This window comes from Microcaecilia unicolor, chromosome 9 (assembly GCF_901765095.1).
Source record: "Microcaecilia unicolor chromosome 9, aMicUni1.1, whole genome shotgun sequence".
NCBI classification, from domain to species: Eukaryota; Metazoa; Chordata; class Amphibia; order Gymnophiona; family Siphonopidae; genus Microcaecilia; species Microcaecilia unicolor.
The window spans coordinates 55,155,759-55,175,778 of record NC_044039.1 but is presented as its reverse complement, the minus strand read 5'-3'; positions in this window follow the sequence as shown (position 1 = coordinate 55,175,778).

Below are 20,020 nucleotides of genomic sequence, written 5' to 3'. Positions count from 1 at the left end.
TAGGGTTAGCACTTCTGTCTTGATTTTTGCTTGTTGTCTGTGTGCCTGGTTGGCACTTCTGTTGTGTCCCATGTGGTCCAACCTTGAGTTGCTTCTCTGTGGCCTCCCTTTTCCCTTTGAGTGGCCATGTGGCCTAGCCTAGTGTTATGTCTAATCTGCCTTGCCTTGTGTTCTACCTAGTCTGCCTTGCCTTGTGTTCTGTCTAGTCTGCCTTACCTAGTGTCCTGCCTAGTCTGCTTCTGCCTGTGTGTACATGCCTTCTCTTTTGCCTTCTGCCATTGTGCTTGGGTTCCAGTCCCCATATGAGAGAGCTCAGGTGTGCACAGGTTCCAGTTCATCCCTGTGGCCCATTTGAGTGCCTTTCTTCTAGCTTTACTTGGCTGTGCTCCAGTGTACTCTGTTCCAGCCTAGCCAAGCTCCGCTCCTATGTACCCTGTTACTGCCTAGTCAAGCTCTGCTCCTGTGTACTCTGTTCCTGCCTAGTCAAGCTCTGCTTCTGTGTACTCTGATCCTGCCTAGCTAAGCTCAGTTCCTGTGTATCCCGTACCTGCCTGTGTGCTTACTGCACTTCTAGTCGGTTCCAGTCCTGCCTGTTTCATCCAGTCCTGGTTAGAAGGTTTGCCTGCTGCTGCCGTTTCATTGGCAGCGGCCCAAGAGCTCACATTTCCCTGAGTCCATGGCAGTTTGCAAAGTCCCCAAGTCCGTGACACCTAAGTATTCACTGAATGATTGAAAATCAGATTCTCCACTGGTTGAAATTAATTTGAGTCATGAACTATTTCACTACATTTCCTAGTCTTTTGTCTGTGCCAAATGCAGTTGTAAAAAGAAATGTCTGTTATGGTAATCAGCTAGAATGTTAAACCCTGAATGTCTCATCGCTAGTAGTAGAGAATTTTGTTTTGCTATTTATGGTCAGACCACCATAAATTAAACGTAGCCCTACAATGGTGGCAAAAAGACAAGCAACCCAAGCAAGAATGCACAACCTACACCACTAGAGGACAGATTGATCCTGTTACATTCTGGCAACAGATCTACAAAAATGAATGGTTAGCACAGACAGACTCCAAAAACTATCTCCAAAATTGGGACGATAGATGCAGGAACATACTAGACGAAATTGCACCACTACAAACAAGAACCACACGAAGACACAGCTCAATACCTTGGTTCAACGAAGAACTGAAAAAATAAAAAACACAAGTCAGGAGGTTCGAACGCGCATGGCAAAAAACAAAAAATGAATATACACTCAAAGCTTGGAAACAGATACAAAGAAAATACAAATATACAATAAGACAAACCAAAAGAGCATACTACAAAACCAAAATAGGACCAGACTACAAAGACGCACATAAACTCTACCAACTCGTGAATAAACTAATAGACACCACACCGGTCACCACAGTCAGCACAGACACCCCATCGCAGACCAACTTGCCAAATACTTCAATGAGAAAATCATAAAACTTCGATCCACATTACCACTCAATACACTGATCGCGAAAAATTTATGGAATGCCTGGATCCTACTCCTGGTGAATACCCAGCAGACCGAACCTGGCAGTGGCGTACCAAGGGGGGGGGGGCGGTCCGCCCCGGGTGCACGCCGCTGGGGGTGCCGCGGCGTGTGCCTGTTGGCTCCGAGTTCGCTACGCTAAATTCTCTCGTTCGCTGCAGCTCCCTCCCTGTGCCCCGGAACAGGTTACTTCCTGTTCCGGGGCAGAGGAAGGGAGCTGCAGCGAACGAGAGAATTTAGCGTAGCGAACTCGGAGCCGACAGGTGCACGCCACGGCACCCCCCAGCGGCGTGCACCCGGGGGTGTCATTTCGCCGGGGGGGGGGAAGGTGTCACTTCACAGGGCGCACTGCACCCGGGGGGGGGGGGGCGCATCGGCGATCCGCCCCGGGTGTCGTTGAGGCTAGGAACGCCACTGGAACCTGGAATGACTTCGATCTGCTAACTGAAGAAACCATCACTCAAGCACTTAACAAATTCTCCAAAACCCACTCCAAACTGGATATTTGCCCCAGTAGCTTATTTATTTATTATTATTTATTTATGGTTCATTTATACCCCACAGTTTCCCACAATTGCAGGCACAATGTGGCTTACATGAATTACAAAAGTAGAGAAGTACAACACATGAATTTTACAGCAGAATAAGGAGAGAACACTAACAACAATTAGGGTGACTAATAAGCAGAATTACTAATGGAGTAAGTTTTTTCAAAAAGGAACATTTTCAACATCTTCTTGAAAAGGTGATGATCAGATTGAGATTTTAGGTTCAGAGGTAAAGCATTCCAAGTCTTCAGGCTGGATTGAAGTTGGAGATAGGTGCGGGCTGTGTTGATGGCATTTCTAGGTGGGAGGTCTATTAAAGGAATCATGTATTACGGAGCTAGACCGTAGATAATTTTATGCGTTAAGGTGCAGAGCTTGAAAGCGATTCACTCTCTAACTGGGAGCCAGTGCAGATTGAGACGTAGAGGTTGCACGGGAACCATGCGCGATTTGCCCAGGATGAGTCTTGCAGCAGTGTTCTGGGCAGTCTGGAACTTTCGCAGTAGTTGCTCCTGGCAGCCTGCGTAAATCCCGCTGCAGTAGTCAAGGTGAGAGAGAACTAACCAGTGAACAAGTGTGCGGAAGAGCTCTCTGGTGAGACAAAACCTAATGCGCCGCAATCTCCACATTGCATAGAACATCCGCTTGGTGACCTCTCGCACTTACAAATCCATCCTTAATAAGGTTCGCCCCCAAACGCTTCATAATAGACCTTACATCACACCTGAAATACATGCTACAACACGGACTTTTCCCCAAGGCCAAAGGAAATATATTACTTACACTCATAACCAAAGACTTAAAGAAAAAATTAAATCACACAACCAACTATCGACCAGTAGCATCCATCCCCCTGATAGTAAAACTAATGGAAAGTATGGTAACCAAACAACTCACCAATTACCTAAACAAATTCACAATGCTACATGAATCACAATCAGGATTTCGATCCCACCATAGTACTGAAACAGTGCTAACCACTCTCATAACCAATTTAAACAACTAATTGCAACTGGAAACAATGTGCTACTCTACAATTTGATATGTCCAGCGCGTTCGACATGGTCACCCACCAATACTCCAGAACATCCTAGACTACTTCGGGATTGAGGAAACGTACTAAAATGGTTTAAAGGCTTCTTAACAGCAAGATCTTATCAAGTGATCTCAAACTCAAAATGTCAACACCATGGAAACCTGAATGTTGAGTACCACAAGGATCACCGCTCTCACCAACCCTTTTTAACTTAATGATGACACCTTTAGCCAAATTGTTATCCAACCAAGGACTTAACCCATACATCTATGCTGACAATGTGACGATATACATCCCGTTCAAACAAGACATAACAGAAATCACAAATGAAATAACACACAGCCTCCAAATAATGAACTCATGGGCGGACACATTCCAACTAAAGCTAAACGCAGAAAAACCACAATGTCTCATCCTGTCCTCACAATACAACACAAACAAACCCAATATCATAAACACCCCAGACTACACACTTCTGGTCTTAGACAGCCTGAAAATTCTGGGGGTCACAATTGACTGAAATCTCACACTTGAAGACCATGTGGAAAATACAGCAAAGAAAATGTTCTACTCAATGTGGAAACTTAAAAGAATCAAACCTTTCTTCCCAAGGGAAGTATTCCGCAGCCTAGTACAATCAATGGTGCTAAGTCACTAGACTACTGCAATGCCATTTATGCCGGATGCAAAGAACAAATCATCAAGAAGCTTCAAACCACTCAAAACACAGCACCCAGACTCATATTTGGGAAAACGAAATACGAAAGTGCCAAACCCCTAAGAGAAAAACTACACTGGCTCCCACTAAAAGAACGAATTGGGTTCGAAGTTTGCACCCTGGTCCACAAAATCGTCTACGGGGAAGCCCCGACCTACATGTCAGACCTTATAGACTTGCCTATTAGGAACGCAAAAAGATCATCACGCACATTCCTCAATCTCCTCTATCCTAACTGTAAAGGGCTAAAATACAAATCCACAGTTCCGGTGACGTCATGAGCTAAGGAGCAACGCGCTCTCGAAGCTCTGAGACCCCTGGCTCCATTAAAATCTAAATCTTGAAGAAAAACCCGTACGGAGCGATTTCGCTGTATGGAAAAATATTATCAGGTGCTCCCGAAAGACATGGCGCAAAAATCCACAAAAAAAGACAAGCTTAAAACGGGTAGCGGAGATAACAAGATGGCGGAGGAGCCCGTGACTGTGGAGCCCATGTTCACTGAAAATCAACTCACGCAACTTACCCAGGCAATCACGAAGGCATGGGAGCCGAAATGGGAAGCGATGAATATCAAAATAGAGGCCTACCAGACCACATTGGATGGGATGGGAATCCGGATCGGAGACTTAGAGGCCAGAGTTTCCGCCGTTGAGGATGATGCACGCGGATTTAGCCCGGACATTGTGGCCATGCGACGTCAGCTCGCGGATCAGAGGAACTTATTAGATGATTTCGAAAATCGAGCACGTCGTAATAATATCCGAATTGTGGGACTAGATGAAACGCTCCCAGACACATGGCTAGAAACATGGCTTTCAAAAGAATTAGCGATAACAGACACGATGGGACCACTTATTGTGGAAAGAGCGCACCGTGTGGGTCGTCGAAAAGAGGATCAATATAATAATCAACCACGTGTGGTTGTCGCGAAAATATTGAATTATCGTCACAAACTGGAAATCTTGCAGGGTTTTAAACATAAGAGAGATACGCTGAAATACAACAAAAAGAATGTGCTGATTTTCCAAGACTTTTCTGCACTAGTTCAAGAGAAACGGAGGCAATATCACGCAATCTGTTCAGCTTTGGTACTTAAGAAAGTACGCTTTATATTGCAATATCCAGCTCAATTAAAAGTGCATATCCAGGACAAGTGGGAAATATTTACCACAGTATCAGCTGCAAAAAAACATCTAGTTGGAAATAACATTATTGACGCTGTTTGAACATAAGTGTGTTTCGCATTTTTGGAAGTTGCGGGGTCTGAAGCTTTACAAGTGGGTATACATACGCATATTTGAATAACAATGGAGTTAGGGGTCTCTACTGTTCACCGAGGTCCTACTCTCAACACCTGACTAGTTTAGGTGGATGAGGAAGGGTATCTGTGGGGGTTGATGGGATAAGGAGATGGGAGGGGGGAAGGGAAAATAGATTTAGGGGAAATCTTTGGCAGATGGTCAGTGGAAAAATGTTTATTTAGAAGTTTAGTGATAGTATGTCTATGTGCACAGATTATGAAAAATTTGATATGTTCCAATGTATACTTGATGAACAAGGGGATACTCTTGTATGATGGTGATGATGGGAATGTCAACGTTATCTCTGTGGCATGCCAATTAGAATAATATCTTGGAATGTGGGAGGTATCACTTCCCCTATAAAGCGAAATAAAATCTTAACGGCCTTGAAAAGATATAAGGCTGATATAGTTTGCCTCCAAGAAACGAGGCTCAATGATGTAGAACATGCAAATTGAAGAGATCATGGGTGGGGGAATGCTATGCAGTGGCAGCCAAGGGGCGTCGAGGAGGAGTGGTGGTTTTAACCCGAAAAGGATTAGCATGTAAAATACGGTAGTGGAGAAAGGGGAACACGGGCGTACTCTCCTTTTAAAGGTTTGGATGCTGGGCATGGAATTCCTATTAGTGGGGGTATATGGTCCCAATGAATATGACCCCGGGTTTTTCAGATCATTAGAGAATAGCTGTACTCAACATAAAACAAGTAAACTGTTAGTACTGGGTGATTTAATTTAGTGTCAAACCCAAAAGAAGATACTTCAAATCCTACTTCACCACACTATTTAGGTCAGAGGGCGAAAGGATTGAAAATGTTCACAAAAGCTCTGAATTAGTAGATACCTGGAGAGTGATGCATCCTGGGGAAAAAGATTACACACATAGATCCGGGCACACGGTACTTTAGCGAGACTAGATTATATATTTTTAGAAAGATCTATGTTCTCCCAAGTAAAAACAGCACATATAGGGCCGGAAGAAATATCAGACCATGCATCAGTGTGGTTAGATCTTGAGATCACGGGTGGGAATGTTGGAGGAGCAGGATGGAGATATCCAGCAATATTTGCATAAAGACCCTCTGTTTCAGAAATATCTGACAAGTAAATGGGAGGACTATGACATTAATAATAGGGAGCATGCACAAACAGATCCATTATTGTTTTGGTCTGCCTCAAAGGCAGTCTTGAGAAGTGATCTCATAGCATACTGTAATATTAAAAGAAAGCGAAGGGTGGCAAACATTCTGCGCTTAGAGAAACAACTAGCGAAAGCAAAAAGAATTTATGCACATAACCATACATTAGCTAGTTTAGAGAACATGAAAGCAATTCAAGTAACTCCTGAATACTTTACTGCATGAACATGAGACCAGATCCTCAATTTATTATAAATATAAATTACAACGTTTGGCAACAAACAGGAAGGTTATTAACCAGAGTTATCAAAATTGGAGTGTACCCCGGGTGGTGGCTGCGTTAAAGGAGAATACAGGGAAAATTATGGTCACACAGAATGAAATTGGGCAGGCCTTTACTAAACATTTGCTTCCCTTTACTCAGCCGGTGCTAAACCGGAATCAAACTCGATACAAGAATATTTAGATCAGGCGGGGCTTACAAAATTGACGAGTGAGGAGTCAGCTGTGCTAAACGCACCACTGACTTTAGAAGAATTGCAACAAGCGATTAAAAATCTTAAATTACACAAAGCACCAGGACCCGATGGATATTCTGGGGAATATTATAAAAGTTTGCCCCTAGAGGCGCAACTGGCGTTACTAGAATACTTTGAAGAGGTAATAGAGAGAAAGGGATTCCCACGCTATGCTAATTCAGCTTTAATTACATTAATACCAAAACCAGGAAGGCCACATAATAGAGCAGAAGATTTCCGACCAATATCCTTACTGAATGTAGACACAAAATTGTTAGCAGGAATACTGGCGGAAAGAATTGCAAAATACTTACCAAAATTAATTGGAATGGAACAAGTGGGCTTTGTTAGGAACAGGCAGGCCACACATAATGTACGTCGCCTATTATTGGCGATAGCATCCAGTCAAGAGGGGGAGATACCATCAGTAATAGTGAGTTTAGATGCAGATAAAGCATTTGACAGGGTAGGGTGGGAATACTTGATACATACCATGGAAACTATGGGAATCACAGGCTGGTTTTTGAGGGCGACACAAGCACTTTACCATAAACCAAGTGCACAAGTATTAGTCAATGGATTAAGAGGGAAGGAATTTGAGATTATGAGGGGTACTAGACAAGGATGCCCTCTTTCACCTTCCCTCTTTGTGATATCATTAGAGCCACTCATACGTACACTTCTGAGACAGAGAAACATTACAGGAATATCTGTGGCAGAGCAGCAGGTGAAGGTATTAGCCTTCGCTGATGACTTGCTGTTGACTATCACTGACCCGCCTAGATCAATGCGAGCCATGTTCACTGAGATAAATAGATATGGCAAATATCAGGTCTCAAACTAATATGTCCAAATCATCAGCACTAGAGGTAGTTCAAGGAGACAATCAGAACTGAAGAATAAATTTCCCCTCATTTGGGAGAAGAGATATATTAAGTATTTAGGAATTCGTATTCCAAACCAATTGTCACAGCTATATGAATTGAACATACAAAAATTACTTACAGACATGAAAACAAACTTACAAACATGGAGTGCACTCCCAGTATCCCTATTAGGAAGAATAGCATTATTCAATATGATCATAGCACCCGATGGATTTACTGCTTTCAAACTATACCACTGTATCTGAAAGAAAAGATGAACATATTTTAAACCAACAGTTGCAGACATTTCTCTGGAAAGGGAAAAAGGCCCGATTATCTGTTAACTCTTTAAGTATACCAGTGGAATATGGGGGGTTAGGACTCTTAAACCTTCGATATCTTAATGTTGCTAGTGGAATGAGGCATATAAACGACTGGTATAGGAATACCAATGATTATACAAATACAACCTTAGAACTAAGCCTTACCCCGAAATTACATTTTAGCAATTATTTACATGCAACAGGTGCACCAGTACCATATACTCTAAAATCTTCGGGGATCATACCAACAGCTAGGGCGGTGTGGAGATGGGTGTGCCGGTTGCATCAATTTGACATAAAGGTGACACCATATTTACAAATTTGTGATAACTTTGCTTTTGTACCAGGTCAAATGTATTCTGTTTTTCACAAATGGAAACAAAAGGGATAGTATATTTGCTGCAGGTGGTGACTAAAGAGGGTCATGTACGAACATTTCTAGACTTACAAAATGAGTATGCACTATTGGACAGTGATAATTTTACTACGGACAATTGAGCCATTATATATCTACACTACCATGGACATCGTTGACAGAAGATGTCCAGGAAGAGCTCTCCTCGGCCTTTACTCTAGAGTCACAGCAAAGAGTACCGATTCATATCATCACAGACACATACGGGATACAGCTCCAGAATTGGAATACCGTAGATTGGCACATCTGTGGACTGAGGACTTACAAATAACAATTTTGGAACCACAGCTAAAGTCTCATGTCCGACAGATAAGACGAATCACAGATTTTGCGACCCACTGGGAATTGCAATATAAAATAGCCTTACGCCTGTACATTTCACCAAAAAGAGCATTTACATGGGAATATCGCCCTGGGGAGAGTGTGTAAAATGTGATGCACCGGGAGCTACTCTGGGCCATCTATTTTGGACTTGTGTCGGTATACAACAATTCTGGAAACAAATTATAGCATGGGTCACCAAGATATGGAAACAGATATGGCACTATGAACCACTGTTGCTATTTGGACACCCAAATTTGGGGATATCCTTGAAAAAGAAAGGATATACGGCCTTTGTACAGAGAGCAATAATTGTTGGAAAACAAACGATTCTTACAGAGTGGTTATCCCCTCAATATCCTACATGGCAGCAGTGGCACACTCGTATGGTATCTCTATTACGTTGGAACGTATGTCTGTAAGAGATATGGAGTCAAAGATTGGAGAAAAGTTCCAGCAACGTTGGAGTCCGTTTTGGGACTCAATGACATCTGCAGCACATAGTCACATATTGAATTACTGACTAAGCCAATATGACTTATAAAGATCAGGGGAGGGAGGGAAGGGAAAGGGGGGGAAGGGGGGTGGGGGGGGAGAAGGGAGAAAAGCTTTCAAAAAGATAATAGAAACAAAATTAATACAGAACATTGTATGTATAATTATATGAAGACAGTTTGTTAAGGCTTTATTTTCACAAGTGTATGGAAGAATTGTGTAAATACGAGGTAACATATGATTGTTCTTTAATAAAAATAGATTTAAACATAAAAATACAAATCCACATACGCGACCAGTTTCTAATACATCTGCACGCAGCTATGGAACGCACTACCAAAGGCCATAAAAACAACACAAGACCTAACCATCTTCCAAAGACTACTGAAAACAGATCTTTTCAAGAAGGCATACCATAAACATCCATCCTAAATACTAAATAATAACATTATACACGATCTATACAAAACCGAACTTCTATCGCATGACTGCTTAACCTCTTTGCTATTAATGATCAAGCACTACCACTTTAAACCTTATGTCGAATAGGGTCTCTCTATAGTCAATGACCTAATGTATCTTACAATCCAATTTATTACACAGGAACCTTCTTACAATGCCATAATGTATTCTTCTCTACCATGTATGTATGCACATGGTATATATATATATATATATATATATATATATATATAACATAGTAACATAGTAGATGACGGCAGAAAAAGACCTACACGTCCATCCAGTCTGCCCAAGATAAACTCATATGTGTATACCTTACCTTGATTTGTACCTGTCTTTTTCAGGGCACAGACCGTATAAGTCTGCCCAGCAGTATTCCACGCCTCCCAACCACCAGTCCCGTCTCCCATCACCGGCTCTGGCACAGACCGTATAAGTCTGCCCTCCACTATCCACACCTCCCAACCACCAACCCCTCTTCCCCCCACCTTCTCTGCCACCCATTTTAGCTAAGGTTCTGAGGATCCATTCCTTCTGCACAGGATTCCTTTATGCATATCCCACGCATGTTTGAATTCCGTTACCGTTTTCATCTCCACCACCGCCCGCGGGAGGGCATTCCAAGCACCCACCACCCTCTCCGTGAAAAAATACTTCCTGACATCTTTCCTGAGTCTGCCCCCCTTCAATCTCATTTCATGTCCTCTTGTTTTACCGCTTTCCCATCTCTGGAAAAGATTCGTTTGCGGATTAATACCTTTCAAATATTTGAACGTCTGTATCATATCACCCCTGTTCCTCCTTTCCTCCAGGGTATACATGTTCAGGTCAGCAAGTCTCTCTTCATACGTCTTGGAACGCAAATCCCATACCATTCTCGTAGCTTTTCTTTGCACCGCTTCCATTTTTTTAACATCCTTCGCAAGGTACGGCCTCCAAAACTGAACACAATACTCCAGGTGGGGCCTCACCAACGTCTTATACAGGGGCATTAAAACCTCCTTTTTTCTGCTGGTCACACCTCTCTCTATACAGCCTAGCAATCTTCTAGCTACGGCCACCGCCTTGTCGCACTGTTTCGTCGCCTTCAGGTCCTCAGATACTATCACCCCAAGATCCCTCTCCTCGTCCGTGCCTATCAGACTCTCCCCGCCTAACACATACGTCTCCCGTGGATTTCTACTCCCTAAGTGCATCACTTTGCATTTCTTCGCATTGAATTTTAATTGCCAAACGTTAGACCATTCTTCCAGCTTCTTCAGATCTTTTTTCATGTTTTCCACTCCCTCCGGGGTGTCCACTCTGTTGCAAATCTTGGTGTCATCCGCAAAAAAGGCAAACTTTACCTTGTAACCCTCGGTAATGTCACTCACAAATATATTGAACAGAATCGGCCCCAGCACCGATCCCTGAGGCACTCCACTACTCACCTTTCCCTCCTCCAAGCGAACTCCATTCACCACCACCCTCTGGCGTCTGCCCGTCAACCAGTTCCTAATCCAGTTTACCACTTTGGGTCCTATCTTCAGCCCATCTAGTTTATTCAAGAGCCTCCTGTGGGAACCGTGTCAAAGCCTTGCTGAAATCTAAGTAGATTACGTCCATAGCACGTCCTTGATTTAATTCTCCTGTCACCCAGTCAAAGAATTCAATGAGATTCGTTTGGCACGATTTCCCTTTGGCGAAACCATGTTGTCTCGGATCTTGCAACTTATTGGCTTCCAGGAAATTCACTATCCTTTCCTTCAGCATCATTTCCATTACTTTTCCAATAACCGAAGTGAGGCTTACCGGCCTGTAGTTTCCAGCTTCTTCCCTATCACCACTTTTGTGAAGAGGGACCACCTCCGCCGTTCTCCAATCCCTCGGACCTCTCCCGTCTCCAGGATTTATTAAACAAATCTTTAAGAGGACCCGTCAGAACCTCTCTGAGCTCCCTCAGTATTCTGGGGTGGATCCCGTCCGGTCCCATGGCTTTGTCCACCTTAGCTTTCCAAGTTGTTGATACACACTCGCCTTCCATGAACGGTGCTTTATCCACTCCATTCTCAGGTGTACTTTGCCAGCCCCTCGCGGTCCTTCTCCAGGATTTCTTCAGTGAAAACAGAACAAAGTATCTATTTAGCAAATTGGCTTTTTCTTCATCATTATCTACATAGCGTTTCGCTGTATCTTTTAGTCTTACAATTCCCTTTGTTGTCTTTCTCCTTTCACTAATATACCTTAAGAAGTTTTTGTCTCCCCTTCTTACATTCTAGCCATTTGTTCTTCCGCTTGCGCCTTCGCCAGACGTACCTCTCTCTTGGCTTCCTTTCAGTTTCATCGGTATTCCTCCCCGTGTTCCTCTTCTTCAGATTTTCTATATTCTGGAACGCTAACTCTTTAATCTTTATTTTCTCAGCCACTTGCTTGGAGAACCATATCGGTTTCCTTTTTCTCTTGCTTTTATTTACTCTCCTTACATAACGGTCTGTCGCCCTATTTATTACTTCTTTCAGCCTGGACCACTTCCTTCCACTTCTCGTACGTCCTCCCAGCCCATCAGCTCCTTCCTCAGGTATTCCCCATTGTATTGAAGTCAGCTCGCGTGAAATCCAGGACTTTGAGTTTAGAGTGGCCGCCCTCCACTTCAGCCGTCATATCAAACCAAACCGTTTGATGGTCACTGCTTCCCAGGTGTGCACCCACTCGACATTTGACACACTATCCCCATTTGTGAGCACCAGATCCACGTCGCTCCCTCCCTTTGGGCTCCGTCACAATTTGTCTGAGCAGAGCACTTTGGAAAGCATCCACAATTCTCTCTACTTCTTTCTGATTTCGCAGATGGAACCTTCCAATCTACATCCGGCAGATTAAAATCTCCCAACAACAGCACCTCTCTTTCTTCCCCAACTTTTGAATATCAGCGATCAGATCTTTATCTAGTTCCTCCAATTGTGTCGGGGTCTGTAGACAACGCCACGTGGACAGAGGTTCTATCCTCTCTTTTAAGGTGATCCATATCGCTTCTTCTTTCCCCAGTTCCCTGTCATTTCAGTCGCTGCGATATCATTTCTCACATACAGAGCTACTCCTCCACCTTTACGCCCTTCTCTATCCCTCCTAAAAGATTATAGCCTAGTATGTTTACATCCCATTCATGGGAACCATTGAGCCATGTCTCTGTGACTGCAACTATGTCCAAGTCTGCATCCACATCAGGGCTTGAGGTCATGAATTTTATTGCTTAGACTGTGAGCATTTGTGGTCATTGCTTCCAACTACAGTTTCCTAGTATGTGTTTCGGATTTAGTGATTTGGGGGTGTCTTTTCTCTTTAGGTACCTTCTCATCTTTTTGTTCCACCTTCCTTGCTTTTTCTTTTTCTTCCGCCGCAGTTTTATTTTTAGGAACTTTACAGTGCTGTAGTGGAGCAAAGAATTTTGTAGTGGCAACACTTGTGCGGGTGGATGCTTCTGTGTCACATGACGAAGTCTGCCTGAGCCTACTGTGAACCATCTGTTCTTATATATATATATATATATATATATATATATATATATATATATATATATATATATATATTCAGAGCCCCTCCCACCCCGTTCCAGACTACCTCCTCCCTCATATTCAACCCCCCCTCCGCTTTAATATCCCCTGCACCCCCCTACCGCTACCCTTTGTACACCACCCTTTCCTCCGAAATACCTCCCCTGAAGCCATCACATACCTCTGCTGAGCTGACGGATCAAGTTCTGTTCTTTCTCGGCTGTGGGGCATGGCTTCATGATTGAGCAGTCTGTTGAGTCTATGTGCGTGCGTCTGACATCAGACGCACGCACAGAACTTCCACTGATGCTCAAATCATGAAGCCATGCCATGCAGCCGAGAACAGAACTTCGGATCCATCAGCTCAGCAGAGGTATGTACGGCTTGTTGATAGCCCGCGCAGGGGGGGGGGGGGAGGTTGTTGTGCTACTCCCTGCCACTTGCTCTGAAGTGGCAGGGAGCAGCACAGTGGACAGCTGTTTCCCAGGCAGGGGAGGAAGTAGGAAAACAACCTCCGCGTGTTTCCCTACTCCTCCCTTGCCTTGGAATCAGCTTGAGAATGTGGGCGGAGCTATTATGATGGCCTACGAACACCTCAGGGCTTCAGGCTTCACTGCAAGGCTGCTGGCTTCAGAATGTTGGAGGTGCTTTTTATTATATAGGATATTTCTTTTGTGTGTAGGAATTAAAAAGGGCAATATAGCTTCTGAATAGTAATAAGTGTAGGTTCTGAGATAATTATAACATAGTAACATAGTAACATAGTAGATGACGGCAGAAAAAGACCTGCATGGTCCAGCCAGTCTGCCCAACAAGATAAACTCATATGTGCTACTTTTGTGTATACCCTACCTTGATTTGTACCTGTCCTCTTCAGGGCACAGACAGTAACAATTCTGCCCAGCACTATCCCCGCCTCCCAACCACCAGCCCTGCCTCCCACCACCAGCGCTGGCACAGACTGTATAAGTCTGCCCAGCATTTTCCCCGCCTCCCAACCACCAACCCCAGCACAGACCATATAAGTCTGCCAGCACTATCCCGCCTCCCAACCACCAGCCCTGCCTCCCACCACTGGCTCTGCCACCCAATCTCGGCTAAGCTCCTGAGGATCCATTCCTTCTGAACAGGATTCGTTTATGTTTATCCCACTCATGTTTGAATTCCGTTACCATTTTCATTTCCACCACCTCCCGCGGGAGGGCATTCCAAGATCCACCACTTCTCTCCGTGAAGAAAATACTTTCCTGACATTTTTCTTGAGTATGCCCCCCTTCAATCTCATTTCATGTCCTCTCGTTCTACCGCCTTCCCTCTCCGGAAAGGTTCATTTGCGGATTACTACCTTTCAGATATTTGAACGTCTGTATCAGATCACCCCTGTTTCTCCTGTCCTCCAGGGTATACATTTCAGGTCAAACAAGTTCTCTCCGCATACGTCTTGTAACGCAAATCCCATACCATTCTCGTGGCTTATGACATATCTCCCTGGAGCTTTAGGATTTATTTTTGAATTCTCCATTACATGGAATGTTAGGTGAATCAACTAAGTTGGAAAATGATATTATAGAAAATTAATTATCGTACTCTTTGTATGTAGACATGTATCAGGAATTTTATAATAGGTTATACTCCCGACCCAAGAAGTGGAATATACCACGCAGACAGAACCTGGAGCCGAATTCGAATTACTATCAAAGACCGCATCTCTGAAACACTTAAAGATTTGCTAATCCTACTGCAACTAGACTTATGCCCAACAGTCTCATGAAATCAGCTCCTCAACAATTTATAATAGACCTAATGAACATGTAACCTCATGCTACAAAACGGACTCTTCCCAAAGGAAAAAGGAAAAATCGTACTCACCCAATACCCAAAGATACAAAGACAAGCGCAAGCGAAATAACCAATTACAGACCAGTAGCATCCATACCACTAATAACCAAAATAACCAAAGGGATGGTAACAAAACAACTTACAAACTATTTAAACAATTCTCAATACTGCATGATGCCCAATCAGGATTCCGATCGAATCTTAGCACAGAAACAGTATTAGTTACCCTAATGACTAAATTCAAACAAATGATCGCAACCGGCAACAATATATTCCTCCTACAATTTGACAAGTCAAGTGCCTTTGATATGGTTGACCACAGAATTCTATTGCACATTCTTGAATATTTCGGCATTGGAGGAAATGTCCTAACTGGTTCAAGGGGTTCCTAACCCTGCGCTCATATCAAGTCACATCAAATTCAACTACGTCCGCTTCATGGACACCTGAATGTGGAGAACCGGCAAGATCACCCCTCTCACCAACCATTTTCAACATAATGATGATCCCATTGGCAAAACTTCTATCACATCATAACCTTAACCCATATATATATACGCCGACGATGTAACATATACATCCCTATTCAAACAAGACATCAAAGAATATCCAAAGAAATTAACCAAAGTCTACACATTATGAACACCTGGGCAGATGCATTCGATTGAAACCTAAACGCAGAAAAAACTCAATGCCCTAATACTCACCTCCCAATACAACATGAAGGAATTTACCGCCTTAAACACACCAAAACTAAACCTTCCAATCGCAGAACTTTAAAATCCTTGGAGTCACTATTGATCGCCATCTAACACTAGAAACCCATGCAAACAACACAACCAAAAAGATGTTCTACTGCATGTGGAAACTGAAAAGAATATGACCATTCTCCCAGATCCGTCTTCGCAAACTAGTGCAATCCCTCGTACTCAGCCACCTGGATTACTGCATTCACTATACGCAGGTTGTAAGAGCAAATACTGAGGAAACTTCAAACAGCCCAGAACACAGCAGCCGACTCATCTGCTGAAAACCAAAATACGAAAGTGCAAAACCCTTACGAGAGAAGCTACCTGCTCCCACTTAAGGAATGCATCACTTTTAAAGTATGCACACTAGTCCACAAAATTATTCCGATGAAGCCCCAGCTACCTGGTCTGACTTAATAGACCTACCACCCAGAAACGCTAAAGATCATCTCGAACTTTCCTCAAACCTCCACTTCCTAACTGCAAAGGCATAAAGTACAAGGCGCTGCAAGCATCAACCTTTTCCTACATGAGCATCGCAATTCAGGAATATACTACCATGCAACTGGAAAAATGATCCACGAATTGACCAACTTCCGCAAACTATTGAAGACCCATCTCTTGACAAAATTTATTGTAAGGATTTAAACACATGAGTCCACACTCACTGTTCAGAATACACCAATACATTCTCTTCTGAATTCTCATTCCCCATAAGTTTATCACATTTATATCGTTACTCACAGAAAAATGTTAACCAAATGTTTCTTTTGCTAATGGTTCTATTACCCTATCAGTTTCACGCTGTCCTCGTTCCACTGTTTTCATTGTTCTTTCCTCGGTTCATTCCCTTAATGATACTTTGAATTTGTCTCCCCGCATAACTTCTCGATATGTAATCAGAACTGAGTTGTAACAAATCATATTTCCATCATTTACAATGTAGTGTAAGGCCACACTGAGGCCCGCAAATAGGTGGGAAAATGTGGGATACAAATGCAACAAAATAAATAAAATAAATAAATAAATACCGGTGCAACTTTGGTATTTGGACAGTTTTTGAGACATATCATCTTAGTCTGTTTAATAAGTTTACTTTCAGGCTCATTTTGAAAGAGAAGGACGCCCATCTTTCAAACAATCGAAGATGGGCGTCCTTCTCAAATGGTCGCGCCCAAATCGGTATAATCGAAAGCTGAATTTGAGCTTCCCCAACTGCTTTCCATTGCCCGAACTGGCCAGATGACCCCCGGAGAGATTCGGGGATCACCTCCCCTTACTCCCCCATTGGTCACTAACACCCCTCCCACCCTCAGAAAACATCTTTAAAAAATATTTTGTTGCCAGCCTCTATGTCAGCCTCCAATGTCATACTCAGGTCCATCACAGCAGTAGGCAGGTCTCATGCAGGTCTCTTGAGAGTGTTTAGTGAGCGCGTGCCTTCAGGCAGGCGACCCAGGCCATCCCCCCCCTACCTGCTACACTTGTGGTGGTAAATGTGAGCCCTCCAAAACCCACCAGAAACCTACTGTACCCACATCTAGATGCCCCACTTCACAGCTAAGGGCTACGGTAGTGTGTACAGTTTGTGGGGTAGTGGTTTTGGGGGGGGGGGGTTGGTGGCTCAGCCACAGGTAGGGAGCTATGTACCTGGCAGCAATTTGTGAAGTCCACTGCAGTGTTCCCTAGGGTGCCCGGTTGGTGTCCTGGCATATCAGGGGGACCAGTGCACTAGGAATGCTGGCTCCTCCAATGACCAAGGGCTTGCATTTGGTTGTTTCTGAGATGGGCATCCTTGGTTTCCATTAGCGCCAAAAATCAGAAACGACCAAGTCTAGGGACGACCATATCTAAGAACGACTTAAATGTCAAGATTTGGGCGTCTCCGACCATATTATCGAAACGAAAAATGGACTTCCATCTTTTTTCGATAATACTGGTTTCCCCGCCCCTCCACCGAGATGTTTTGCAAGGACGTCCTCAGCAAAACTTGGGTGTCCCTTTCAATTATGCCCCTCCACGTGATCTGCTTTGATTCAATGTTGATGTAAAGGCTGAGAATAGAATAGAATGTAAATAGTGTATGAGATGATAGGATTGTTGAAATAAGGAGACCATTGTCCTTTAAAATTGATAAGGCGGGGGGGGCGGAGCAAGATGGCGGCAGCAACACCACTCCGCGAATGAACCTCTGGATAATACTGTGTTACCTTCACCTCTTCGTAGATTTTTTCTTCTTTAAAGACTTACCTTATCTCTTTTTCTAATATGCCGCATACCAAGAGGAAGGGGGTTTTGAGAACCGGAGCCCAACCGGTTCGAACTTCGACACCAACACAGCTTTCTATCCAAGGTTTTCTCGCGAGAACCCCTGTTACGACGCCGGGAAGCCCTGCTGAGCTCACTACCCGAGGAGAGGTTGAACTCCAGGGGCAGGACGTTTCACTGTCCCCCCCGGCGCGCCCACCCCCACCGCAACCGCTGAGGTCGATGAGGGTGAAGTAGCCCCTAACCGCGTGACGGGAGAGGAGAGCTACTACAGGGCCCCCACTTCGACGCTGCAGCTGAGGCCTTTTCAATAGAAAAGGCTGAGAGTCAGATGGCACAGAGACCAGGAAAATCTTCAGTCTCCTCGCCGGCGGTGACTCTTGAGGCGATATGGGAGACACTACAGACGGTGATGGAATCAACTAGCAAGATTGAACCGTTACTGGGTAATGTAAAAGAATTAACTATTGCATTTACTTCTATGAAAGAAGAGGTAACTGAAAAGATCCAAAATTTGTCAGCTGAAACATCTAAATTGAAAGAAACCTCAGTTAAATTAATACAAGATAACATGCTGATACTAAAAAGTTGGAACATTTCGAAAATTATAACAGGAGGCTAAATCTACGACTTTGAACTTTCCACGGACTTCTATATATTCTCCACTAGAAATTTTTAAAAGATATTTGGTGGAAAATTTAAAATTTACCTTAGAAAATGTGCCTCCAGTGAATAAAATTTATTATCTTCCTACAAGGAAATCAATACAACTGTTGGAAAAAACCGCATTTAAATGTATCAGAATTATTGGAAACATCTCTGACTGATATAACTGACGGCAAACTTTGTTGGTCTCATTTATATTTCCCCAAGATTTAGAATTTGTTAGGAAAATGGCTTTGAAGAACTTGCAAACCCCATTTTATAGGGGGAAAATCTGGGTATTCCCAGATGTCACCAAACAAACTCAAAGTAGAAGGAAAGACTTCTTAGCACTTCGTGCTGAAACTTTGTCTTTAGGAGCCTCATTTCATTGAACTATCCTTGCAAATGCAATATAAAATATTTAGGGGTAAATATGTTTTCTTTGAACCCGAACATTTAAAAACAATTTATTTCTCAGAAAAAATTATTATAATGCTTCTTGACCTTAAACCGGTATGTTTCACCTTAAGACAAGGATGTTGGGAATGTAATTAAAATTTTTTTTTCTGGGGGTTTGTAATTAAAATTATAACCTGCTATTGCTTTATTTCAATCTTGAGTTATATTAACTAAATATCTTTCTCCTAAGTTAACGGCTTTTAGCCCCTCGAACTTGGTGGTCTAATACAAGTTATGTAATATTTTCCTGATTTATTTTGCTTTAATTTGGCAGTTTCCTAACTGTGTTACCTATTCAAGTAGTAAATGCTTGTAAAATTGTAAAAATGATAAATAAAGAATTTAAAAAAAAAAAAAAAAAATTGATAAGGCTGAAGGTTACATACATAGTAAATGATGGTAGATAAAGACCTGTATGGTCCATCCAGTCTGCCCAACAAGATAAACTCATTTACATGGTATGTGATACTTTATATGTATACCCGAGTTTGATTTGTCCTTCTCAGGGCACAGACCATAGAAGTCTGCCCAGTACTGTTCTTGTACTAAGTTCTGAAGCTAACATTGAAGCCCCTTAAAATTTACACTCCAGCCCATCCCTATCTATTCAGTCACGATCACAGCGTAGACCGTAGAAAGTCTGCCCAGCTTCTGTTTTGTTTCCAATTACCGCGTCGCCACCCAATCTCCGCTAAGATTCCACGGAACCATTCCTTCTAAACAGGATTCCTTTGTGTTTATCCCACGCATGTTTGAATTCCATTACTGTTTTCATCTCCACCACCTCCCGCGGGAGGCATTCCACATATCTACCACCCTCTCCTTCAAAAAATGCTTCCCTGACATTAGTCCTGAGTCTTCCCC